The sequence below is a fragment of the Papio anubis genome, chromosome 1 (assembly GCF_008728515.1).
Source record: "Papio anubis isolate 15944 chromosome 1, Panubis1.0, whole genome shotgun sequence".
Taxonomy (NCBI): domain Eukaryota; kingdom Metazoa; phylum Chordata; class Mammalia; order Primates; family Cercopithecidae; genus Papio; species Papio anubis.
Genome location: NC_044976.1, coordinates 142,193,904 through 142,221,054, shown reverse-complemented (window position 1 = coordinate 142,221,054; position 27,151 = coordinate 142,193,904).

The following is a 27,151-nucleotide window of genomic DNA, read 5'->3' as shown; positions in this document are numbered from 1 at the left end:
TTAGCAAAGAGAGTTAGAATCTCTGAAAGAAAACATGAGACAAGTAAAGAAAATAAGTATATTAAAATTATAAGGGAAAAAGGGCAAAAATTAATATTTTGTGGTTATTATCTACGCACAAGACACATCAAGTAGTTATTTAATTTTTGCAAATTAAATAGCAGGATGTGCTTTTTTCCCTAAGTCAAGAGTCACTGAGGTGTGGATGGAACACCTTGGAACCAGTGAGTCTGAGATGGAGTCTGACCTGGACTTTTTTTTTGTTTTTTGAGATGGAGTCTTGCACTGTCACCCAGGCTGGAGTGCAGTCGCACAATCTTGGCTCACTGCAACCTCTGCCTCCTGGGTTCAAGCCATTCTCCTGCCTCAGCCTCCTGAGTAGCTGGGACTGCAGACACATGCCACCAGGCCCAACTAAGTTTTGTATTTTTAGTAGAGATGGGGTTTCACCATGTTGGCCAGGATGGTCTCGATCTCTTGACTTTGTGATCCACCCACCTTGGCCTCCCAAAGTGCTGGGATGACAGGCATGACACCGTGCCCGGCCTGGCCTGGCCTGGCCTGGCCTGGCCTTTTTACACCCTGGTGGTCGCATGGGTATATTCCTGCTGCATAACCAGCCCCAGTGGCCGAGCCTCTGAGGTCTGACTGAGATCAGGTGCAAAGCAGCAATCTCACTGTTATTAATAAGCAGTGCTGACAAGCTGGTACTAACCTTCCCAAAACTCCTCAGACCCGTGGTTACAAAGTGACGCTATTAATCGGTACATTTCACACCTCTGCTTAAAATCCCAGAGTCCTACTTCTTCCTCTTGAAGGTGACCGTGTTTTCTGCATTTCATCTGGTTTCTCTCTCTGTGGATACGTCTGGATAATTAGATCCTGCATATGCAAGAATATAATGAAGAAAAAGGTAACCTGCCTAGTCCAGTTTCCGGGTAAATTATCTGCTAGGTAAGCATAGAATCCCTTCTTAGCATAAGTCTAGCACATTAATTAGGCTAAGCATCTCCATCTCTTTTCTCTGCCTTGTCAAATATCTCATTCAGTTATCATATCTGGGTAAGAGGAAGCTGTGAGGGAGTGGAGAAAAGAAAAGTATCCTGCCACACAAATAAGGAAAATGAGATTCAGAAGGTTTAAGTGACTTGCCTATTGTCTAACCCTAAGGAAATCTAACTTAGTAAAGCCTTTTCTCCTTCACCAACTTTCCATCTGTAATCTAAACCAAATTTGTGCATTTCACCAGGCATCACATTGTCTCTCTCACTGATTTTGAGACAATGGCCATGCCCTCTACCAGCTCACACAACACCTTTGTGCCAGTCAGAAAAGGCACCCCTTCTTCCTGGCACATGCAGCCCCACAATGGCCAGAGCTCAGCCTCCTTTTAGCCTGGACATGATACCATAGTGCTGGTTATAGCCTGCATGACTGTATTGCAGCCCCTTAATATGACTGGACAACTAAGGTGGCTCCCAACACAAAGAAACTTCCTCTTAAATAACTTGTTGACATTTTAAATTAGAGATGTCGAAACTTGAAGATATTATCTTCTTCATTAAGTCTTTTTCCATTTTGTACGTTCCCATCAGTGACACTCCCAGAAACCTCTGTCCTCAATCTTAGAATCAATATTTATTCTAGCTGGCTTGTCTTCATCCTCACATCCAGGTTGACGCCAAATCGTTCCAATTCTTTTTTGAAAAATAGCAAGTACATTTTTTTCCTCCAACTGCAACCCTCTTTTAGCCTGTGGATTTTATTCTTAGACTCCTGAAACAAATTCCCAGTCTGTTTTATATTTTAGCCTCTTACACTTTCAGGCCTTCCAATGTGACAACAGGAATCATATTTCTTGGCCACCATTTTAAATCATGTTAATCCCTTTCTCAGAATACTGCATCTGCAAAAAAAAAAAAAAAAAAAAAAAAAGACTTTCATACTCGCTACTAGTTTTAACCCCACAAAAATCTCCATAGTCTTACAGAGCACTGCCATGGGTTGAGTTGTCCAACAGCAGACTTAAGACAATGTTTAGTGTTTAGCATGTTTCTAGGGCATCCCTTGGGACCAACAGCTGTGAAAAGGAGGGAAAACAGAATTGAGCAGAGGGAGAAGTTAGGTTGTGATGCAGACCTGACTACCTTAGCCAACTCCACAGGAAGCCCCAGAGCTGTAGGTGCCTGTTGGAGTTGCTTCATTTAGGGTGAACATGGCCCTCCATCAGTCATTGCATGCCAACCTTTGAGGGGATGGGGGTGGTGGCCTTAGCTAAGGTCACCTTTTTCAGGCCACCTGTTTAAGGCCACTTGTAAAGGGCCACCTTAAGGTCACCTGTTGAAGCTGCACTTCTGCAGCTAAAACAATCCCTGAAGGGGCTGAACCCTAGAGGCTATCTACTGGCAGAACTATACACAGCTGGGACAACATGTCCTTCTGAAATGCATATCTCTGTTTCTACCACAATCTATCCCATATGCCACTTGGATCCACTTCCTCATATACATTCAAGGAGCAGCTCCTCCACTGTACCAGGAGGCATCTCTTCCCAGGGAAATCTACAAAAGGGGAAGTTAATAGGAAGAATTCTACCCCTGCTTCTGCCCCAGTCCCGGGGCTGCAACTGATACTCATCATCTCCTTCCTCCATTATCCATCTGGATTCCTCCTATATCAGGCTGCATCTCTGCTAGTATTAGTAGCTTACCTGATGGCATGAACTAGACACTCATTTCTGAGGGATCTGAGCTCCTGGTCGCCATGCCCTCATCAGGCTACATGTGCTTTTGTCTTCTCAGCACTCTCTATGCCTTTTGGAATCTCTCATTTGCTGACTCACAGCCCAAATTCTCCCTCTTGACTTCAGTCCTTTCAGCAGGTAGTCTCCATCCATCTTTTTTCTTTTTCTTCTTCTTCTTTTTTTTTTTTCCTGCATTGCATCCTTAGGCAGCTCCACTTAAACTCACTAGTTAATTCCTTTCTTTAGTCTTTCTGTCATTTCCTCCCCATCTCCTTTTCTGTTCTATTATTAGGCATCACAGAGCTACAAAAGATATCACCTGTGAGACCTAGACTCTCCTTAGAGGGTACGAAAAACAAAGGAGTAGGGGAGTTGGGGAAATAAGGTGGCAAACAGAAAATTTTTCTTGAAAAATTGGATGGATAGGGGAGAAGAAAGCAAAAATGCCCAGCAGGCCAAGAAGTCAATGGGAAGGCATTCTACCTCTCTTTCAATTATTATGTCTAGCTCAAAATACGGCGTGAATACTTGTCCAGATAACCAAGCAGCCTCTTCCCTGTTTAACAGACTACTTTGAGGGAGGGAGTCCTATAGTCACCTCCCCTAGCAAAGCAGCATCATTCTTCTTTCAACCAACCATCCATCTATCCGTATCACTGATTCAACAAATACTTATTGAGTGTCTGTAATGTGCCAGTTCAGAGAAAGTTCCATGATTATATAGAAGAAGTTTTAAACTCCTGTTTGGATGTCATCTTAACAAAGACACAAATATAGTTCAACAATGTTTTTGAAAATAAGAGGAATAAGAAGTAAGGCCAAGTATCAGGACAGTAAATTTAAATGTTTTCAGTTCTCCTATGGAAAACTGAAGACTTTCAGATTCAATGAATACAACCCATGTTTTGCTAAAATAGAGTGACATTTTAATTAATTTTATATATATATATATATTTTTTTTTTTTTTTTTGAGATGGAGTCTCACTCTGTTGCCCAGGCTGGAGTGCAGTGATACGATCTTGGCTCACCACAACCTCCCCTTCCTGGGTTCAAGAGATTCTCCTGCCTCCGCCTCCCAAGTAGCTGGGATTACAGGCATGTGCCACGATGACCGGCTAACTTTTTTTTTTATTTGTTTGTTTTTGCTTTTTTGGTTCTTTTGTATTTTAAGTAGAGACATGGTTTTGTCATGTTGGCCAATCTGGTCTCGAACTCCTGATCTCAAGTGATCCATCCACCACTTGAGGGGGATCTCTCAAAGTGCTGAGATTATGGGCCTAAGACACCACACCCAGCCAAGTAGTGACATTTTAAAAGTTTTAAAATATGAAGATAAAAATCATGTAAACATATATATGTATATACACAAATCAAAAGTCGAAAGTAATATTAATATCAGAAAAAAACAGAATTCATGATAAAAATATTACCAGGCTGGGCGCAGTGGCTCATGATGGTAATCCCAGCACTTTCGCAGGCTGAGGCCGGTGGATCCCATGAGCTCAGGAGTTTGAGACCAGCCTGGCCAATATGGTGAAACCCGTCTCTACTAAAGATTCAAAAAATAGCCAGGCATGGTGGCACATGCCTGTTGTCCCAGCTACTTGAGTGGCTAAGGAAGGAGAATCACTTGAACCCAGGAGGCAGAGGCTGCAATACGCCGAGATCGCCCCCCTGCACTCCAGTCTGGGTGAGGGAATGAGGCTCTGTCTTTAAAAAAAAAAAAAAAAAGAAAAAGTGTGTGTATATATATATATATATATATACACACACACACACACACATATAATATATAAACTATATGTATAACCGGGATCAGTGGTGAGCAGCCTCCAAGATGACCCTCAAGGACCCTGCCTGCCTCCGAGTACCCACACTCTTGTAAGTCTCCTCCCACACACACTATACCAGGGTTAGTCTGTTTGACCAATAGCAGATGTAGAAGTAAGGATAAGTCATTTCTAAGATTAGACTTTGAAAGACTATAATTTCCACTTTGGGCTCTCTTGTTCTCTGTGTGTGTGTCTTTGTCTCTCTCTCTCTCTCTCTCTCTCTCTCTCTCTCTCTTTCTCTCTCTCTCTCTCTTTCTCTCTCTCTCTCTCTGATCTATTGCTGGAAAAGAGGAGTGAGAAGGGGAAAGGATGAAAAGCAAGTTGCCATATTGTGAACAGTTCTATGGAGAGGACCACATGATAAGAAAATGGAGCCTCCGGCTGGACACGGTAACTCACGCCTGTAATCCCAGCACTTTGGGAGGCTGAGGCGGGTGGATCACGAGGTCAGGAGATTGAGACCATCCTGGCTAACATGATGAAATCCCATCTCTACTGAAAATACAAAAAATTAGCCAGGCGTGGTGGCACTTACCTGTCATCCCAGCTACTCCGGAGGCTGAGGCAGGAGAATCGCTTGAACCCGGGAGGAGGTTGTGGTGAGCCGAGAGCGCACCACTGCCCTCCAGCCTGGGCAACAGAGGGAGACTCTGTCTGAAAGAAACAAAGAAAGAAAATGGAGCCTCCAGCCAAGAGCCAGCAAGGAGGTCTGTCAGTATCCAAGTGAGTGAACTTGACAGTAGATTCTCCACCCCCAGCCAAGCCTTGAGACAATGGCAGCCCAGGAAGAAAAACGTGACTGCGACTTTGTGGGAGATATTGAACCAGCCAAGCTGCCCCCAGATTTACTTGCCTCAGAAATTGTATGAGATACTAAATGTTTGTTGTTTTAAGCCGTTAAGTGTTGGAGTAATTTGTTTCACAGCAGTAGATAACAGAATCAAAGACATTCATTTTATAAAATATACAGTCCATAACAATAGGAAAACAAAAATCATACCAAAACTACAAATGAAAAACAGTATTTACAGGAATTGTTTAGAAATTTAACAGAATATTAAATGTAGCCTTATATTAGTAAAAATAAAACATGTCTTTAAATGTATAATTTTCCGGAGAAATATAAGTGACTAAAAATTGACTCTAGAAAATAAACTGAGCAAATTAGTAACCAGTGGATAAATTTAAGTAGAAAATCAAATACCTATTATGGATTTTTTACATTATCTCTCCACAAAGATCCAGATTTAACTGCTCCAACCAATGAGTTCTTCCAACAATTAAGGTAAAATAAATATTTTGACATTAATAAAAAGACAAAATCAGACTTAAAGTGATAAATTAATAGCATATCCTAATTGTTAAGCCTTACAAATATAAAGAGAATTCATAGTTATAAATATAGATATAATATTTATTATATAAAAATTTCAAATTGAAATCCACACAAAATATAGTCTTTTCAACAAATGATGTCAGGTCAATTCAAGACACATGCACATGTATGTTTATTGCAGCACTGTTCACAATAGCAAAGACTTGGAACCAACCCACATGCCCATCAGTGACAGATTGGATAAAGAAAATGTGGCACATACACATCATGGAATACTATGCAGCTGTAAAAAGGATGAGTTCGTGTCCTTTGCAGGGACATGGATGAAGCTGGAAACCATCATTCTTAGCAAACTAATACAGGAACAGAAAACCAAACACTGCTATGTTCTCACTCATAAGTGAGAGTTGAACAATGAGAACACATGACACAGGGAGGGGAACATCACACACCAGGGCCTGTCAGGGGGTAAGGGGCTAGGGGAGGGATAGCATTAGGAGAAATACCTAATGTAGATGATGGGTTTATGGGTGCAGCAAACCACTGTGGCACTTGTATACCTATGTAACAAACCTGCATGTTCTACACATGTATCCCAGAACTTAAAGTATAATAATAAAAAAAAAAGTTGATGATTTCAAAAAAAAAAAGAATGAAATGATCCTTACCACACAACACACATGAAAATCCATTCTGGGTGATTGTAGATTTAACTGTGAAAAGTGTGAAAGAGAAAATAATAAATCAATTAGAAGATAATCTAAGACTATAACATAAATAATACCTTCAAGACTTTAGGATAGGTGAGGATTTGATAAATTGGGACTAAAAATGACTATTCATACGAAAAGATGGATACATTGGATGTTAAAATTAAGAACTTCTTTTCAACACAAACACCATTTAGAGACTATAAAAACAAGCCACAGAATGAGGAAAGATATTTGCAACACACATAACTAATAAAAGACTTGTATTCAGATAAATAGTTTTTAAACTTCTACAAATTAACTATAACTAGATATATAATACAATAAAAAAAGGAGGAAATACTTGAGTGGACACTTCATGAAAAGGATGTCTGCATATTCTCAATCTTATTTGTAGTCAGAGAAACGCAAATTAAAACCTCAATGAGATACTTCTACTATTTACCAAGAAGAATAACTAAAATAAAGAAGAGAGGTAATCCCAATTGTTGACATGGATATATAACAATAGGATGTCTCTTACATTGCTGGTGGGAGTTAATTGGGATAATGATTTAGGAAAACTGCTTACGTTATCTACTAAAGTTGAATATATGCATACCTATGACACAGATATTGCACTCCAAAGTATATATTCAACAGAAAGGGTATCATGGTAACCAAAAAATATTTCCAAGGATGCCCAAAGCAACATGATTTATGAAAATGAAAAACTAGAAACAATATGTTGTGATAAATTCATATAGTGGAATACTATGAAGCAGTAATGCTGAATGAACCACAGTTATTATATTCAATAACACAGATGAATTTCACAAACATAATATGGAGCAAAATAAGCCAGATGCAAGATTCATACAGAATGATTTCATTTATAGAAAGTTGGAAAAGAGACACGACTGAACTCCAGTGTTAGAATGAGCGTAAAAGTTACATTGGGGAGGAAGGAGGAAGTAGTGATGGGGAGGAGACATCAGAAGACTTCTGGATACTGGAAATATTCTTTTTTAACTTGAATAGTTTTATAACAATGTTCATCCAGGGATAATTCATTGAGTGGTATGCATTTATGTACAGTAGAGTATTCTCTATGTATCTTAATATTCAATAAATACTAAGAAACAAAAGATCAGACTTTCACCCTATCATAGTATTTGAGAGAAAAAGACAAATAAAATTAGAATGTCCATGAATTAGAAAATTCTGCATAGAAGTAGTAAAATAGTCTATTCCACTGGACCTCAGATTTGACATGCAGTAAACTACTCACCAGACAACTGGTGATTTTCAGTTGAGTATGAGGCACAGGTATTATTGTCAGAGATGATTATGTGTGCTCTGTGAGATTCCATTCATTTGAACGGATATTCAGTGGGTGGTCTCAACAAATTCCATAACTATCAAGCATTGGAATGAGAAGTGTTTGGTGATATGATTAACTTTGAGTTATCAATCAATTTAATCAAATTAGTCAAAGTTACTTTTGACCAGGCTTTGGAGAAATATAAACAATGACCCTTCTGTATGGGATTGTTAGTTGATACAGGACTGAAGTTTTACGGAAAACTGCAGAAAGACGATATTTGGAGGCAAGATCGGGAGCTCAGCTGTGATCACAGTGTGTCTGAGATGCCTAAAGGACACCCAGATAGACAGTTGAATCAGTTTTGAGTCAAGGGAGAATTCGGGCTGATCCTTTAAGCATCTGTTAATCATGCATGTGTTGGGTCACTTCTTTAAACCCTCCTATTATTTCCCAGATGTAAACTAGGGAGCTGTCAACATTTAGATGGTTTTTAGAGCTATGACGAAAGATGGGATTACCAAGGGAATGAAAGTACACAGAAAAATAGAGAAGAGGTACAAAAATAGGTCGTGGGTGACTCCAACATAATATCTCACCAGCTCTATCTATGGGGAAAAAATATTCCCCAGGGTGTAGGCCAGGACCATCTAGACTTGTAGGGTTGAAGATACTCTTTAAGAGGTGTGAGGAAAACTGGAGTTTGCCTTTGTGTCCATGTTGCCGCTGTTCCATAAAGCAGTAGGGGATCTCTACTACCTCACCTGGGTGTTGAGGACTGGAGTAAAGCAAAACAAGCAGCTGTTAAATTAGGGGAAGTGATAAAGCAGTGATAATCTGAAGATTCCAGGTCTTCAGATGAAAGCTCCCTCCTAAAGAGCCAGAATTTAACTTTGAGAGTGGCATATATTACAACTGGTTGCAGGAACATTGAACTAGGTACTTCCCAGTGAAAAGGAAAACAGAAAGATCTGTTTAACATTGAAGCTCTGCCCCCATGTTCCTGAGAGCATACTGTGATAACTGTGACCAAAGAGAAAGGAAAAAGCCAATAGCTGAAATGAATCAGGTTGTTGAGGGCCTAAGATAAGTAAGTGCAACTTGTCTACATGTAAAACATTTGTCTTGTCAATTTGGGCATTTTATCTGGAAATTATCCAAGGCAGCAATTATCTAGAGCTAGTGTGTTAGACTGCCTATCCATAGACATGAGTGGGGGATGAAGGGATAGAATCCAGGTTTTCATGGAGCTTATATAGTTTGGGAGGTCTCTCTCTCTCTCTTTTTTTTTTTTTTTTTTTTTTAAGAAAAAGAATACAAAATTAGGCATGGAAGTGACCCATGCAAGTGAGGGCCCTAAAGCTATAGTTTTCTTAACTTCATAGAAAATCCACCTCTGACCCTAAACCCAAATGACAGAAACCTTGGGAACAACAACTGATCACTTAATTTATCATGACCAAGTTTATCTTACAAATGCCAGGAAGTATTCAGAGTCAGTCAAGCATCATAGGAAAACTCTCCTTTATATCTATTTCTCACTCAAAGTTATTCAAATAAAAGGAAACATACTAAAGGCACTTAGATAAAGGAAGGCATAGTAAATATTCTTGTTCCATGAGATACCATCTTCCAACCACCTTAACAGATGCAACAGTTGAACAATCTAGCTGTGCTCCGTTGATATTAGGAATACTGTAGTCTGAGCCAAAGGACCAGTGATGGTGTTCAGGAATGATGTCACTAGCTATATCCTATATATATGTTTACCAGATAAAATACATGATATCCAGCTAAATTTAAATTTCAAATATACAGTAAATAATTTTTAGCACAAGTGTACCCCAACACACTTACGCATAGGGCATACTTATACTAGAAAATCACTCATTTTTCAGAAATTCAAATTTATCTTGGCATCCCATATTTTTATTTGCTAAGTTTATTAATGCTACCTACACTGGTTTCTGCTTTGGGATACATAATGAGTGATAATTTGGAGAGCCCTACTAAACAGAAAATCTAAGGGACAGAGGATAAATATTGTATTAGTAGATCACATGGTTGCTTCCCACATTGGCTCTGACAGTTATCATTATTCACATGATAATGCTCAACTGTCATATTGGAATCTGCAAAAGGGGCTGAGGGTTGTGCAGAATTTGTGCGTATTTAATTGTCACAAACAAATATTAAATATTAATTTAATTAGTAAACACAATTCACTTTTAACTAATGAAAAGGATGGAAATGCTGCCTTTTGTAAATAGGCAGCATTATTGGGAACACAATATTCTACTGTGTTCCCCATCCATAAGTCAAACCATCTATAAGTCCAGGATTAAGTGTTATCTGTAATTGCTGAAAGGGCAACATTGGTCAAATATGCATAAAGCAGCTAATTGTGAAATATGAGTAATGGGTCTATTTGTTCAATGGGTAAAACTCACTTATCCTCCTTTAACAAAGAAAATAGGATTAAATGTAAAACCTATGTCCCAACTCATAGAGCAACTTACCAGAAACATATCCAAGTACCTCGTTTACTATCCAACCCTTTTAGTTATATATCTATGAATATTAATATTATAATACTTCATAGTTTTTAAGTATTTATAGATACACATATGTCCTCTTATTCCTTCCTCAAAAACTAATATTTTATCATCATCCCCATTAAAAAGTATTTATTCATTTGACAGACATTTAATGGGTATCCATTATGTGCTTGGAAAACAATAGTAATCAAGACAGGAAAAGTTGATCATTACAGAACTAACCTTCTAGTAAGAAATAAATAATATTTTTAAATAATAATAAAATTTCGGTTGGCAATATTGTCATGAAGAATATAAAATAGAGCAAGGGAATAGAGAGACACTGGCTGCTATTTTAGGTAGAATGGTAAAAACCCCCATTTGAAGTGGTAACATTTGAGTTAGACGTGGAGCTTATATGATAATGATAAGCCAGCCAGTGGAAATGGGAATCCCTTGAGAAATGGAGCCATTCCTTGAAGAAGAAATGAGCTTAGCAAATGAGTTGCTCATAGAACACTAAGAACTAGATGACTGTAGCAGAATGAAAAGGGTATGGAAAGAGCCAAGGTTCAGATGACACAGAAGAGGTAGATAGGGCGAGGTCACATGGAGCCTCGAAGGGCACACTGAACAGTTTGGATTTTTTTGTTTTTTTGTTTTTGTCTTTGACTAACCAGGGTTCATCAAACAGACTAACCCTGGTATAGTGTGTCGGGGAGAGAACTTCACAAGATTGTGGGTACTCGGAGGCAGGCAGGATCATTGAGGGTCATCTTGGAGGCTGGTCACCAGTGATCCCAGTTTTATTTGTATATATTTAGACAGAGTCTCACTCCATCACCCAGGCTGGAGTGCAGTGGCATGATCTTGGCTCACTGCAACCTCTGCCTCCTGGGTTCAAGCAATTCTCCTGCCTCAGCCTCCCAAGTAGCTGGGATTACAGGCACGTGCCACCTTGCCTGACTAATTTTTGTATTTTTAGTAGAGATGAGGTTTCACCATGTTGGCCAGCCTGGTCTTGAACTCCTGACCTCAAGTGATCTGCCCACCTTGGCCTCTCAAAGTGCTGGGATTACAGGCATGCGCCACTGTGCCCAGCCAAGAGTTTGTATAGTCCTCCAGTGCAATGGGAAGGACTTGAATGGGTTAGAGCAAGATAGTACTGTGATCCAATGCATACTGAAAGGATCAATATGGCTATTTAACCAAGAAAAAATTGAACAGGGATCAAGGGGAGGAAGACAAAAGTAGAAGTAGACTGGAGGCCAATTGTCTAGGCAATAGATGTTGGTACCCTGGATGTAACTGTGAAAGGGAGAGAAGTAGTCACATCTGTTTGAAAGTAGGATCAATTGGACATGCTGACAAATTGGCAGTACGAGACAAGGGGAAAGATACATAAAGGATAACCATAGAATTTTTACACGTAAGCTTGGTTGCTATTAAATGAGATGGGAACTGATGTTCATTAAGATTAAAACACATTCCCATAATCACACTTTAAGAGCCAAGATTTGAATTCAGTTCTTCCTAATGCTCCAATATTTTGGGGTTGATGAGTTGATTAATATCTACTAGTGTGTTTACTTATTTAAAAGTCCCCCTTTTAAGCTATAAGCTCCTCAACGACCAAGACTTGGTGATATCTGATATCTAGCCATAGGACCCAGAGCCACATGAATAATGCTTTTTTGGGAACATTTGTAACAAGATATGACAAGTCTATCAGGCCCCATGTTTCCCACCATGTGGGAAATTACTGAACCTTGACTGATTCACTAATTTTTTTCTTTAAGGCAGCTATAGATGCTTTCTATAGTGTTGGCTTTGAATTCTGCTATGGAAGTACCAATGTCATTTCAGAGGCCTGCAAACTTTCTCCTTCTAAGGAAGTGTATGGGTGCAATTATGAACATATGTTAACGGAAATAAAACACATGCTAATTGTTTCCCTACACGCAAAACTGTCTTGATGGAACCATCAACAGCCTTTATTTATTTGAGAAAATCAAATGAAAGAATATCTCATGAGCTATCTCATAACATTCTGTATTTTATTACCAGTTGAAATATTCCAAACTCCACATTAGTTTTTTATAAATTTTTTAACCCTATAGGTTTTTTTATTTTATTTTTAAATTTATTTATTATTATTATGCACTGTAAGTTGCTTAGGGTACATGTGTGCGTGCAGGAACGTACATATGTATGCTTACATTGCCTTGTTGGTGTGCTGCACCCATCAGCACAAATCATTTACGCAAGGTATAACTTGTACAATCCTCCCCTCCCCATGATGACCCCGGTGCGGTAACACCTTCGAGTCCAGAGTCTCATTGTTCCAGTTCCCACCTATAGGTAGGGAACATGCGGTGTTTGGTTTTCTGTTCATGATAGTTTGCTAAGATGATGGATTCAGCTGCATCCATGTCCTACAAAGGACACAAACTCATCCTTTTATGAAACATAGTATTCCATAGTGTATATGTGCCACATTTTAATAATCCAATCTGTCACTGATGGACTGGAGTTTGATTCAAGTCTTTGCTGGTGGCAGATAGATTGCTTGCAATAAAGCATACTGTGCATGTGTCTTTATAACTGGCATAATTTATAATCCTTTAGGTATATGCAGTAATGGGATGGCTGGGTCATATGGTACATCTAGTTCCTAGATCCTTGAGGAATGGCCATACTGTTTTCCATAATGGTTGAACTAGTTTACAATCCCACCAACAGTGGCAAAGAGTGTTCTATTTCTCCCATGTCTCCAGCCTGTTGTTCCTGACTTTTAATGATGCATGCATTCTGGCTTTGGTGTGAGGTAGGTACATCTCATTGTGGTTTTGATTTGCATTTCTCTGATGGCCAGTGATGATGAGCATTTTTTTTTTTCATGTTTGTTGGCTGTATGAATGTCTTCTTTTGAAAATGTCTATTCATATCCTTTGCCCACTTTTGATGGGGTTGTTTGTTTTTCTTGTAGAGATTTGTTTTTGGCTTTGTAGGTTCTGGATATTAGCCCTTTGTCAGATGAGTAGGTGCAAAATTTTCTCTCCATTCTGTAAGTTTTTCATTTACTTCTGACCTGGTAGTTTCTTTTGTATTAGAGCTCTTTGGTTTTAATGAGATCCCATTTGTCAATTTTATTTTGCTGCCGTTGCTTTTAGTGTTTAAGACATGAAGTCTTTGCCCATGCCTATGTCCTGAATGATAGTACTACCTAGAGTTTTCCTCTAAGTTTTTGTAATTCAGTAGGTCTAGCTGCGTTTAAGTCTCTAATCATCTTGGATGTGAATTTTCGTATAAGGAGTAAGGAAAGGATCCAGTTTCAGCTTTTCTACTTATGGCTAATGAATTTCCCAGCACCATTTATTAAATGGGAATCCTTTTCCCCATTTCTTGTTTCTCAGGTTTGTCAAGATCAGATGGCTGTAGATGTGTGGTATTGCATTGTTTTAGAGACTCTGTTCTGTTCCGTGGTCTATATCTCTGTTTTGGTGCCAGTACCATGCTGTTTGGTACTGTAGTCTTGTAAGTATAGTTTGAAGTCAGGTATTGATGCCTCCAGCTTTGTTCTTTTGAAGCATAGGATTGTCTTGAGATGCGGGCTCTTTTTGGTTCCATATGAACTTTAAGCAGTTTTCCAATTTCTGTGAAGAAACTCATTTAATTTAGCTTGATGGGATGGCGTGAATCTATATAGAGTACCTTGGGCAGTATGGCCATTTCACGATATTGATTCTTCCTATCCATGAGCATGGTATGTTCTTCCCATTTGTTTGTGTCCTCTTTTTATTTCCAGTAGAGGCAGTGGTTTTGCCTTAGTTCTCCTTGAAGGGGTCCTTTGCATCACATGAAGTTGGATTCCTAGGTATTTGATTCTCTTTGAAGCAATTGTGAATGGAAGTTCATTCATGGTTGGCTCTGTTTGTCATTACCGGTGTATAAGAATGCTTGTGATTTTGCATTGTTTGTAATCGGCTTTGCTGGAAGTTGCTTATCAGCTTAAGGAGATTTTGGAGCTCAATGGGGTTTTCTAAATATACAATCATGTCATCTGCAAACGGGGACAATTTGACTTCTTCTTTTCCTAACTGAATACCCTACGTTTTCTTTCTCTTGCCCTAATTGCCCTAGCAGAACTTCCAACACTATGTTGAATAGGAGTGGTGAGAGAGGAGCATCCTATGTAATGCCAGTTTCAAAGGGAATTTTTCCAGATTTTTGCCCATTCAGTGATATTGGCTGTAGGGTTTGTCTTAAAATAGCACTTATTATTTTTGAGAATGCGTTCCATCAATACGAATTTATTGGCGTTTTATGAAGGGCTGTTAGAATTTTGTCAAAAGCCTTTCTGCATCTATTTGGGGAATAACCATGTGGTTCTTTGGTTCTGTTATGCTGGATTATGTTTTATTGATTTGCTTGAGATGTTGAAGACCAGCCATCCCAGGGATGAAGCCCCACTTGATCATGGTGGATAAGCTTTTTGATGTGTTGCTGAATCCGGTTTGCCAGTATATTTTATTGAGGATGCATAGATGTTATATAGGATATTGGTCTAAAATTCTCTTTTCATTGTATCTCTGCCAGGCTTTGGTATCAGGATGATGTTGGCCTCATAAAAATGAGTTAGGGAGGATTCACGTCCTCTTTTTCTGGTGGAATAGTTTCCAGAAGGAATGGTACCAACTCTCCTTGTACCTCTGGTAGAATTCAGCTGTGAATCCATCTGGTCCTGGACTTTTTTTGGTTGTGGCTATTAATTGTTGCCTCAATTTCCAGAGCCTACTATTGAATCTATTCAGGGATTCAACTTCTTTCTGGTTTGGTCTTGGAAGAGTGTAGTGTCCAGTATCCATTTCTTCTAGATTTTCCAGTTTATTTAACGTGGGGTATAGTATTCTCTGATAGTAGTTTGTATTTCTGTGGGGTTGGTGGTGATATCCTTTGTCATTTTTAATTAGATGGAGTTTGATTCTTCTCTCTTTTCTTCTTTGTGGTCTTGCTGAGTGGTCTGTCAATTTGTTGATCTTTTCAAAAACCAGCTCCTGGATTCATTGATTTTTGGAGGGTTTTGTGTCTCTATCTCCTTCAGTTCTGCTTTCAGTCTTAGTTATTTCCTAGCCTTCTGCTAGCTTTCCCTGAATGTGTTTGCTCCATACAAGTCTTTTAATTGCGATGTTGAGTGTCAATTTTAGATCTTTCCTGCTTTCTCTTGTGACATTTTAGTGCTACTCATTCCCTCCTTTAAATGTGTCCCAGAGATTCTGGTATGTTGTATCTTTGTTCTCATTGGTTTCAAAAGAACATCTTTATTTCTGCCTTCATTTTAGATTTAGCAGAAACAGTCATTCAGGAGCAGGTTGTTCAGTTTCCATGTAGTTGGCCGGTTTGATTGAGTTTCTTGGTCTGGTTTCTAGTTTAGATTTTTGTGGTCTGAGAGACGGTTGTAATAATTTCTGTTCTTGTACATTTTGTAGGGAGTGCTTTACTTCAATTACGTGGTCAATTTTGGAATAAGTACACGATGTGGTGCTGAGAAGGAGAATGTATATTCTGTTGATTTGGGGTGGAGAGTTCTGCATAGATGTCCTATTAGGTCTGCTTGCTGCAGAGATGAGTTCAATTCCTGGATATCCTTGTTAGCCTTTCTGTCGTTGATCTGTCTAATGTTGACAGTGGGTGTTGAAATCTCCCATTATTATTATGTATGGGAGTCTAAGTCTCTTTTCATGTAAGTCTCTAAGGACTTGCTTTATGAATCTAGGTGCTCCTGTGTGGGATTGCATATATATTTAGGATAGTTAAGCTCTTCCTGCTGAATTGATCCCTTTACCACCATTGGCGTAATGGCCTTCTTTGTCTAAGTTTTGATGGTTTTAAAAGTCTGTTTTTGTATCAGAGACTAGTATTGCAACCCCTGCTTTTTTTGTTCTCCATTTGTAGTGAAATATTTATCATCCCTTTATTTTTGAGCCTATGCCCGCATGTCTCCTGCGTGTAGAGATGGGTCTCCTGAATACAGCAGACTGATGGAGTCTTATTTCTGTCCATTTGCCAGTCTATGTCTCTTAATTGGAGCATTTAGTCAAATTTACATTTAAGTTAAGATTGTTATACTTGTGAACTTGATCCTGCCATTTATGATATTAACTGGTTATTTTGCTCAAGTAGTTGATATAGTTTCTTCCCTAAGAGCTCGGTAGGTCTTTACATTTTGGCATGTTTTTGGGAGATAGGCACCAGGGTACCCGGAGTTGTTCCTTTCCAATGATTTTGAGTAGCACCAGCCCTGGGGGTCTCTTGGGAATGAACCTAGTGATGAACAGAATCTCTAAACGCATTTGCTTATCTGTAAAGTTTGTTCTCTTCCCACTTATGAAACTTTAGTTTGGCTGGATATGAAATTCTGGGTTTTAAAATTCTTTTCTTTAAGAATGTTGAATGTGGCCCCCACTCCTCTTCTGGCTTGTAGAGTTTCTGCGAGATCTGCTGTGTGAGTCTGATGGGCTTCCTTTGTGGGTAACCCATTGCTTTCTCTCTGGCTGCCCTTAAGATTTTTTTCCTTCACATTTCAGCTTTGGTGAATCTGGCAATTATGTGTCTTGGAGTTGCTCTTCTCCGAGGTATCTTTGTGGTGGATTCTCTGTTCCTGGATTTGAATGTTGGCCTGCCCTACTAGGTTGGGGAAGTTCTCTGGATGATATCCCTGAAAGAGTGTTTTCCAACGGTTCCATTTCCCCCTCACTTTCCAGGCACCCCAATCAGGCGTAGGTTGGTCTTTTTACATAATCCCATCACTTCTTGCAGGCTTTGTTCATTTCTTTTTCTTCTTTTTCTTTTGGTTTCTCTTCTTCCTTCATTTCATTCATTTGATCCTCCAATGCGGCTGATACTCTTTTTCTTCCAGTTGATAAATTAGGTTACTGAAGCATTGCATTTGTCACGTATTTCTGCGTGTCATGCTTTTCATCTCTTTCATTTTAGTTTATGACCTTCTCACCATTGATTAGTCTAGCGATCAATTCTTCACTTTTTTTTTCCAGATTTTTAGTTTCTTTTCGCTGGAGTGCGTAATTCCTCCTTTAGCTCTGAAAATTTGATGGACTGAAGCCTTCTTCTCATCTCGTCCAGTCGTCCAGCTTTGATCCATTGCTGGCGATGAATAGCTCTCCTTTGCGAGGGGAATCGCTCTTGTTTTTGAATTTCCAGCTTTTCTGCCCTGCTTTTCCCCATCTTTGTGGTTTTATCTGCCTCTGGTCTTTGATGATGGTGATGTACTGATGGGGTTTTGGTGTAGATGTCCTTCCTGTTTGATAGTTTCCTTCTAACAGTCAGGACCCTCAGCTGTAGGTCTGTTGGAGTGCTTGAGGTCCTCCAGACCCTGTTTGCCTGGGTATCAGCAGCAGAGGCTGCAGAAAGTAGAATATTTCTGAACAGGTGTACCTGTCTGATTCTTGCTTTGGAAGCTTCCTCCTGAGGTGTACTCCACCCTGTGAGGTGTGGGGTGTCAGACTGCCCCTGAGTGGGGGATGTCTCCCAGTTAGGCTACTCAGGGGTCAGGGACCCCGCACTTGAGCAGGGAGTCTCTGTCCCTTCTCAGATCTCAACCTCGTGTTGGGGGAAGTCCACTGCTCTCTTCAAAGCTGTCAGACAGAGTGGTTTCTATATGCAGAGGTTTCTGCTAGCACTTTTTGTTGTTGTTGTTGTTGTTGTTGTTGTGTGGCGTGCCTTGCCCTGCCCCCAGAGGTGGAGTCTACAGAGACAGGCAGGTTTCCTTGAGCTGCTGTGAGCTCACACCCAGTTCGAGCTTCCCCTTGGCTTTGTTTACCTATGCAGCCTGGGCAATGGCGAGCCCCTCCCCAGCCTGGCTGCTGCCCTTGCCGGTAGATCACAGACTGCTGTGATAGCAATGAGGGAGGCTCCCGTGGGTGTGGGACCCTCCCAGCCAGGTGTGGGATGTCTCCTGTGCCTGTTTGCTCAAAGCACCCGAGGCCGTGGGGTGGGAGATTACCCGATTCTCCAGGTGTGTCTCAGTTCCCTGGCTAGAGGAAAGGGATTCCCTTCCCCTTGCTTCCAGGTGAGCAATGCCTGCAGCCCTGCTCCAACTCTGCTGGTCGGGCTGCAGCAGCTGACCAGTACCGATCTTCCGGCACTCCCCAGTGAGATGAACCCAGTACCTCAGTTGAAAATGCCGAAATCACCGGTCTTCTGTGTCGCTGGCGCTGGGAGTTGAAGACTGGAGCCGCTCCTATTCGGCCATCTTGCTCCGCCCCTCAACCCTATAGGTTTTAATACCAATGCAATTCTCAACCTCTGCATGACTTTTTTCTCCTTTTAAACAATTAGGAGCCATGTGGTTCCATGGATTTCACGATCCTCCTGAGAATTTAAATTTAACACACCAGAAGGTTTGATTCACCCAAAAACTACTGTTACATTATTCAACTGGTTTTCTAGTCTTGGATCTTAAACAATATCTTCCTTAGAAAATCAGAAGAAATTTTCTCTTCATACTTCATATAATCCTCTTGCTCTATGTATAATACTAAGTTTTGAGGACCTCCTGAAAGCTATCTCAAAGTGATTTACCAAAATAATTATTCATTGCCAACTTGCCTCTTTCTATGACAACATATAACTCAAACTGTATCACTTTATCAATCCCAGTTTTTCTAAGTACCTGTCAAAAAAATTCAAAGGAGTTGGAGTTAGACAGATAGAAAAGGAACCAGATTCCCCTTGGCAACTGTTTGTGCAATGTTGAGCTATGTCTGGGTACCCACTTCAATCTGAAACATTTGCATTACTGATAAATAGGGGGAATTTTTACTGAGAGGGCTAATGAAAACAGAGATCTTTCTCACTCAAGATACTAACCAACTTAAAACACCCTGACTCAAATCCCTTTCTGATAAACACCAAGATCTTATTATGTGATAAAGTTTATTGATATAGTATTGAATGGCCCACTGAGATATAGCGTAAGTAAAATTTCTTAGAGGTTTTTATTATGGCATATCTGGTAAGAAAGTTGTTTTAAACTTGTCAGGCAAGGCATTATCTAAAAGGCTCTTTATTCAGCCTGGGCTCACGCCTGTAATTCCAGCACGTTAGGGGGCCAAGGCAAGTGGATCACCTGAGGTCAGGAGTTCAAGACCAGCCTTACCATCAAGTGAAAACCTGTCTCTAATAAAAACACAAAAATTTAGCTGGGCATGGTGGGATGCGCCTGTAGTCTGTCCCAGCTGCTGGGGAGGCTGAGGCAGAAGAATTGATTGAACCCGGGAGGCGGAGGCTGCAGTGAGCTGAGATTGCAACACTGCACTCCAGCCTGGATGACAGTGAGACTTCATCTCAAATAAATAAATAAAAATAAAAGGCTCTTTATTCAATAAACACACTTACACACACACAGCAGTGGAAGGGTGGGGGAGAGAGAAGAAAACTTCCAAAGTTACCTAGGTTTTTGTGGGGCAAGATTAGATACTACAGTGCTCCTTGTTCTTTTGATTTTTACTCCCTTAAACGAGGGGATAACAACTGAATTTTTCTCGTACACACTAAAGCCACAGACTCAGAAAAACATATCCCACAATTTAAGGGAAGAATGGTGATAATGGGTGCAGAGGAGGAATTGCCTTTTATACAACACATTAAGATATTCCAAGTGATTTGTGGATGTATTTGAGAATTAACGGATTGAAGCTCCTGAAAACTGCTAAGAGAAACTGAAAATGTAAACATTAGTTGTTCAAATTAAATCTAAACATGTTTAGAGCAAGTTCAGGGACTATCACTTCTCAATGTGTTTGAATAACTGGTACCAAATCTGTCTCTCTGCTGTAAACAGCTAGGAAATTGGACAAAATATATGAGACAGCTGTTTTCAGACGTTAGAAAACAGACACAGGACAGAAGTGTGAGTCTCGAGAACAGGAAAAGAAATGAGGTAAGCCCTGTAACCAACATGGCTTTCTGGCTATAGGCACTTCCCAGACTGCAGCAAAAGAGGAGGAACCATGACAAGGCAGATCCAACTCCTGAATTTAATAGACAGAGATCAGAGTTAAAGGAGGCTAAAAGAGCTGAAATATGAGGGGCAGAGAGAAAGAACTCCAGAAATCTATACAGGCAGCTATCCTGAGTCCTTCATTGAATATTAGGCTACATACATATGTATGAAATGAAACTCTATGAAGCCAGGCAAAAACAACTACCGAGATTTGTGAGATGGGGGTTGAGTTGTAGCCAGCCAGAATGGAGACATTGCTGACCACCCTGAATACTTCCTTGAACCTCCTGAAGAGGCGTGCTTCAAAAGGATAATTAAATGAGCCCTAAAGAAAAACTTACTTTAGATGCATGCTCCCAAACTTAAAAATACGCTTAAAAAGGATCAAGTTGAATGGTAAGTAACTTAACTCCCTGGCAAAACAAAATTCAGCTTTCCAAAGGAAGACTACAAAATCTAGACTTTTTTTTTTTTTTTTAAGAGTCTCGCTCTGAGGCCCAGGCTGGAGTGCAGTGGCGCAATCTCTGCTCACAGCAACCTCCACCTCCTGGGTTCACGTCATTCTTCTGCCTCAGCTTCCCAAGTAGCTGGGACTACAGGCGCCTGCCACCACGCCCAGCTAATTTTTTTATATTTTTAGTAGAGACGGGGTTTCACCGTGTTAGCCAGGATGGTCTCGACCTCCTGACCTCATGATCTGCCGGCCTAAGCCTCCTGAAGTACTGGGATTACAGGTATGAGCCACCACACTCGGCCCAAAATCTAGACTTTCAATAAAATATTTACAACGTCTAATATCCTAACAAAAATTATTTAAAATGCAAAGGATCAGGAAAGTATAAGCCAGAACAAGAGAAAAATAAGTCAATACAAACAGATGCAGAAAGACAAAAATAGTAGAATTAGCAGACAAGAACCTGAAAGTAGTTATTATAGCTGTACACAAGGATTTTAAGGATGATAAAAACACAATGAGGACAAAAATGGAATATACACACACAGAAACAAAAAGCTGGTTAAAAAAAGTAATAAATTGCAAAGCTTTGTCAAGACTAAAAAAAATTGAATTTACAAAGATTTGTCAAGAAAAGAAAACAAAGAGGCAAGATACAAATTACCAATATCAAGAAAGAGAAAAGGGATATCACTACACACATAATACACACTACACACATAAATCTGACAACTTGGATGAAATGGACTAATTCCTCAGAAAACACAAACTATCACAAATCACCTAATATACAGATAATTTGAATTGCCACATAATTCTAAAGAAAATTAAATTTTTAACTTTAAAACTTTCGATAAAGAAATCTCCAATCCCTGAGTGTTTTGCTGGAGAATTCTATCAAACATCTAAAGAAGAACTGTTGCCAATTCTCCACAATTTTTTTTCAGAAAGTAGAAGAAAAGGGAATATTTCTTAATTCGTTTATGAAGTTAACATTATCCTGCTATCAAACCAGACAAGGACAGCATGAGAAAATTATAGAATGATGTCTTCCATGAATACAGATACAAAAATCCTAAGCAAAATATTAGCAAAAACTTCTGGAATATATGTAAAGAATTCTATATCATTACTAAGTGTAATATTAGAAAAGTTAGTCAGTGTAATCTACTATATCAACAGGCTAAGGAAGAAAAATTACATGATCATCTTAATCAGTTCAGAAAAAGTATTGACTACTCATTCATGGCAAATTAAAAAATCAGAAAAGTAGGAATAGAAGAAACTTCTTCAACTTGATTAAAAGCATCCGCACAAAACCTAAAGTTAACATCATACTTAATAATAAAAGACAATGCGTTTTCCATAAGACTGGAAACAAAGGGAATATTCACTCTTATTCAACATAATGCTGGAAGTATTTGCCACTACAGTAAGGCAAGAGAAGGAAACAAGCATACAGGTAATTTTTAAAACAGAAATAAAACTGTCTGTATTTAAAGATTACATTATTGTATACATCAAAAATTCCAAGGACTCTGTAAGAAACTCCTAGAATTAACAAGTAAGTTTAACAAGGGTGCAATATACATGATAAACATCTACAAATTAATTGTATTTCCATATATTAGCAATGAGCATGGAAACACCAAATTTATAAGAGCAGTATCATTTATAATGTCCCCCAAAATTACTTAGGTGTAAATCTAAAACAAACAAACAAACAAAAGTACAAGACTTATTTGATGAAAACTTCAAATGCTGATGAAAGACCAAACAAGATCTAAATAAATGAAGAAACTTCACCATCTTCATAGATTGAAAAACTCAACAAAATAAAGATGTCAATTTTTTCCAAATTGATGTTTAGGTTTAATGCAATTCCTATATTGCAATATTTGTTACAGATGTAAACAAAAGTTTATAGGAAAAGACAAAGGACAAAGGAAATAGAGTAGCTAAAACAATTTTGAAAGAGAATAATAAATTGGGAAAAATAAGTCCACCCAATTTCAAAATTTGCTGTGTAGCTACAGTAATCAAGACAGTGTCACATGAGCAAAGAGACAGACACATGAATCAGTGGAACAGAATAGAGAACCCAGTAATAAACCCATGCAAATACACCCAACTGATTTTTGACAAAAGTACAAAAACAATTTAATGAAAGAAGAATAATCTTTTCAACAAGTGGTACTGGAGTAATTGGATATCAGTAGCCAAAAACCTCTACCTAAGTTTTACACCTCATACAAAAATTAACTCGAAATAGACCATGGACTCAAAGTAAAATGTCAAACTATAAAGTCTTGTTTTTAAATAGGATAAAATCTTCAGGATCCAGGGGTAGGCAGGTGTTAGATTTGACACTGAAAGTGCAATCTACAAAAGAAAAAGTTAATAAATTTGACTTGATCAAATTAAAAACTTTTTGTGTCAAAGACTGTTAAAAAGGTGAAAGTCGCAAGCTAGGAGAAAATATTTGTAGACCACATATCTGAGTAGCATTTTGAATATATTATTAAACTCTCACAACTTAACAGCTAAAACATTTTTAAAATCTAATTAGAAAATGGCATAAGACAGAAAGACACCAAAGAGAATGTACGGATGGCAAATTCCACTTCAATGTATTTATCCAATAGAAAACATGTCCACACAAAGACATGTCCACAAATAATCGTAGCGGCTCTAATCATAATGGCCAGAATGGAAACAATCCAAGTGTCCATAAACAGAAGAATGAATAAAGAAATTGTGATATAGCCCTACAATGGAGCATTACTCAGCAATAAAAAGTAACGTCATAACAACACACTGCAAGACACAAAAACATGGAAGAATCTCAACATTATTACACCAGATTCGGAAACCGTATATAAAAGAGTCCATACTGGATACTTCTGTTTATACAAAATTCTAGAAGAGGCAAAACTATGTTGACAGGGAGAAGATCAGTCATTGCCTAGAGTTAAGGTGGGATACAGGTAGGGACCGACTTCAAAGAGACCTGAGGGAAATTTGGGGTAATGGAAATATTATGTACCTTAGTTGTGGGAATGTTGCTTACACAGGTGCATACAATTGCTGAAACTCATCCAGCTAAAAGATGTTTTGTATATAAATTTTGCCTCAATAAAGTTGATGAAAAATCATTTCCAAAGCATTCAACAAGTACAAATACTTAGTAATACACAAGGCCAATTAAATTCTGTAAAATTGGTTTCAGAGCATAGCTAAAAAGTAATTCAAAGATGATGAAGCTGACTCTTCCATATACCATGTTACTTCTTCTGTGAAAAACAAAACCATGAACTCAGAAGAGTTCACATTTTTCAAATGTGACCTTATTGTTTATAAAGTCCATATTTCAGGAAGGAAGGAGGGTACTCACCAGCCAGAGGTTGGGGATTACCAGTTTTTTAACTCATGAAAATTATGGGTTTGCTTTCACTCAAGAGTTCTAATTAAGACCCTTGCAAAAATTGTATGTGTGTGGTCAGGAGGAGAAGAGGTTCCTCCTCCGAGCCAGGGATACAGGGGAAATTTCATGATACTCAGCAGGGGCTGGGGCAGAGCTGACTCGGTAGTCTCAAGAAAGGAAACTTCAAGAAGGCTATTTCAAAAGAGGTACCAATAACACATCCTAGATAGAGTTCAGAGTGTGTCCATAAAACAGGAAGAACCTATAAAAGGGTCACACTGAGCCTGGGCAACATAGAGAGACTCTATGTTAGATATCTAAACAATTTTTAAAAGTTAGCCACATGCAGTGGCACGCATCTGCACGGCATGCATCTGCACCCAGCTACTTGGAAGGCTGGGGCTGGAGGATGGCTAGAACCCAGGAATTTGACACTGCAGTGAGCTATGATAGCACTACTGTACTCCAGCCTGGTCTACAGAGCGAGTTTCTATCTAAAAAATAATAAAATAAAATAAAATAAAATAAAATAAAAGGGTTATACTGTTTGATAAGGAGTGTAAGACATTGAGAATTTACTTGCTGAGACTTTACCTTCCTTGGAAACTACAGGCAGATAGCCCTGTCCTATTATAGTGGGGTCAATGACCTCATTTTTTGGTGGGTCTGAGGCCATCAACCCACACATTCTGGTCAAAAATATTTTCAGAAACCAATTTTTTTTTTTCAAAGAAAAGGCAGAAAAGAAACATTACAAAATGTTAAACCTAGTTGCCTTTGAATGCCAAAAATATGGATACATTTTCACTAACTTTCTATATTTCCAAATATTGTTTTATAAGTATTACTTTTGCAATGGAAAAATATAGCAAACATGTTATTATGGTCTGCATTTATTGGTAATGAAAAAAATTTCCAGGGACAACAAATTGTTCTGTTATACTCTTCTAACTTCTATAAATTTCTGTTACTTTTGCAAGAAAATTACTGCATATTTTAGTCTTTTCTATTAATAAACAAAATGTGCTTTCCTATACCACAAACTATTTTATCCCTGTTGGTGTGTTTTTTTTTTTTTTTTTTTTCCACTGCACGTGTTCAATACGTCAATGTTCCCTCCTACACACTGTAAGCCACACAGACCACAGCCATCTGGGGAAAAGGGATGGAGTCTTCTGATTGTGTCCACCTGGGGAACAGATTCATTCTACTTCATCTCAGCCTAGTTCAGTTGCTAATATGCCCACTTTGTTAATAGCCAAGGGGCTTTTACTCGAGAGGAAAGATCAAGTATCCCAAATAAGCATTAAAAAGACAACTTAAAAATTATATACATTTATATAATATATAATAAATGCCCCTCCCTCCTCGAATTAAGTTTATCTTTTAAGCTGCTGACGACTGAAGATGCCACTCAATTATGACACAAAGGAACTGAATATTAAAGGCAAAATTTGCAGCTCTTTACAGGCAAAAAAGATTTTTCCATTATCCCTTTACACCTTAAAGATTAGTAAGCTTAAACACATGCCAATATGCTGCCATGACAGAATTCAAACAGATGTGCTCAGGAGCAGAGCGTAGGCTTTGGGTTTGAAAATATTTTTGTCTTTCCCTCCTCAGTAAATCATAATTGAAAGATTATTATCAAAAGTATAACTGGTTTATGGCTTTTGGCCATCCTATATGATGTCATAAGCTAACTCCATATTTGTGACAATCATCCAATTTCTTTAAAATAACTCTAAAAACAATCTTTTTAAATTCTTTCTGGCAAGCCCTCCACTTATCTCTTAGCTCGTGAAGATAAAGTTGTTGTTTGAGAACCTGGGATCCAGCATCCCCTATGATCTAAGTAGCTTTCCTTATTTTCATGTTGCTGGTGCCATATTATAGAGAGCCCGAATTATGATACTGCTACATTCTGCCCTCCAACTGACTCAAAGAGGACCAGATGAGGAGTTTGTGTATGTATGCCCTTTAAATGTGAATTCTGTGTTACCTCTTCCAAATAACAAGTTAGTGGATCCTAAAGTCAGATGGAGAGCAGAGCAGATGGACTATTCAGAAAGAAGAAGGAAACACACATTTATTGAGCATATCTGAAGGGGTCCAGCCCCTCCACACCTGCGGGTATATCTCGTCAGGTGGGACGAGAGACTGAGAAAAGAAATAAGACACAGAGACAAAGTGTAGAGAAAGAATGGTGGGCCCAGGGGATCTGCGCTCAGCATACGGAGGACCCGCACCGGCACCGGTCTCTGAATTCCCTCATTATTTATTGATTACCATTTTCACTATCTCAGCAAGAGGAATGCAGCAGGACAGCAGGGTGATAGTGGGGAGAAGGTCATCAAGAAAACATGTGAGCAAAGGAATCTGTGTCACAAATAAGTTCAAGGGAAGGTACTATGCCTGGATGTGCACGTAGGCCAGATTTATGCTTCTCTCCACCCAAACATCTCAGGGGAGTAAAGAGTAACAGAGCGGCATTGCTGCCAATATGTCTCGCCTCCTGCCACAGGGCGGTTTTTCTCCTATCTCAGAATAGAACAAATGTACAATCGGGTTCTCTACGGAGACATTCAGTTCCCACGGGCAGGCAGGAGACAGAGGCCTTCCTCTTATCTCAACTGCAAGAGGCCTTCCTCTTTTACTAATCCTCCTCAGCACAGACCCTTCACCGGTCTCAGGCTGGGGGACAGTCAGGTCTTTCCCAACCCACGAGGCCATATCTCAGGCTATTACATGGAGAGAAACCTTGGACAATACCTGATTTTCCAGGTCT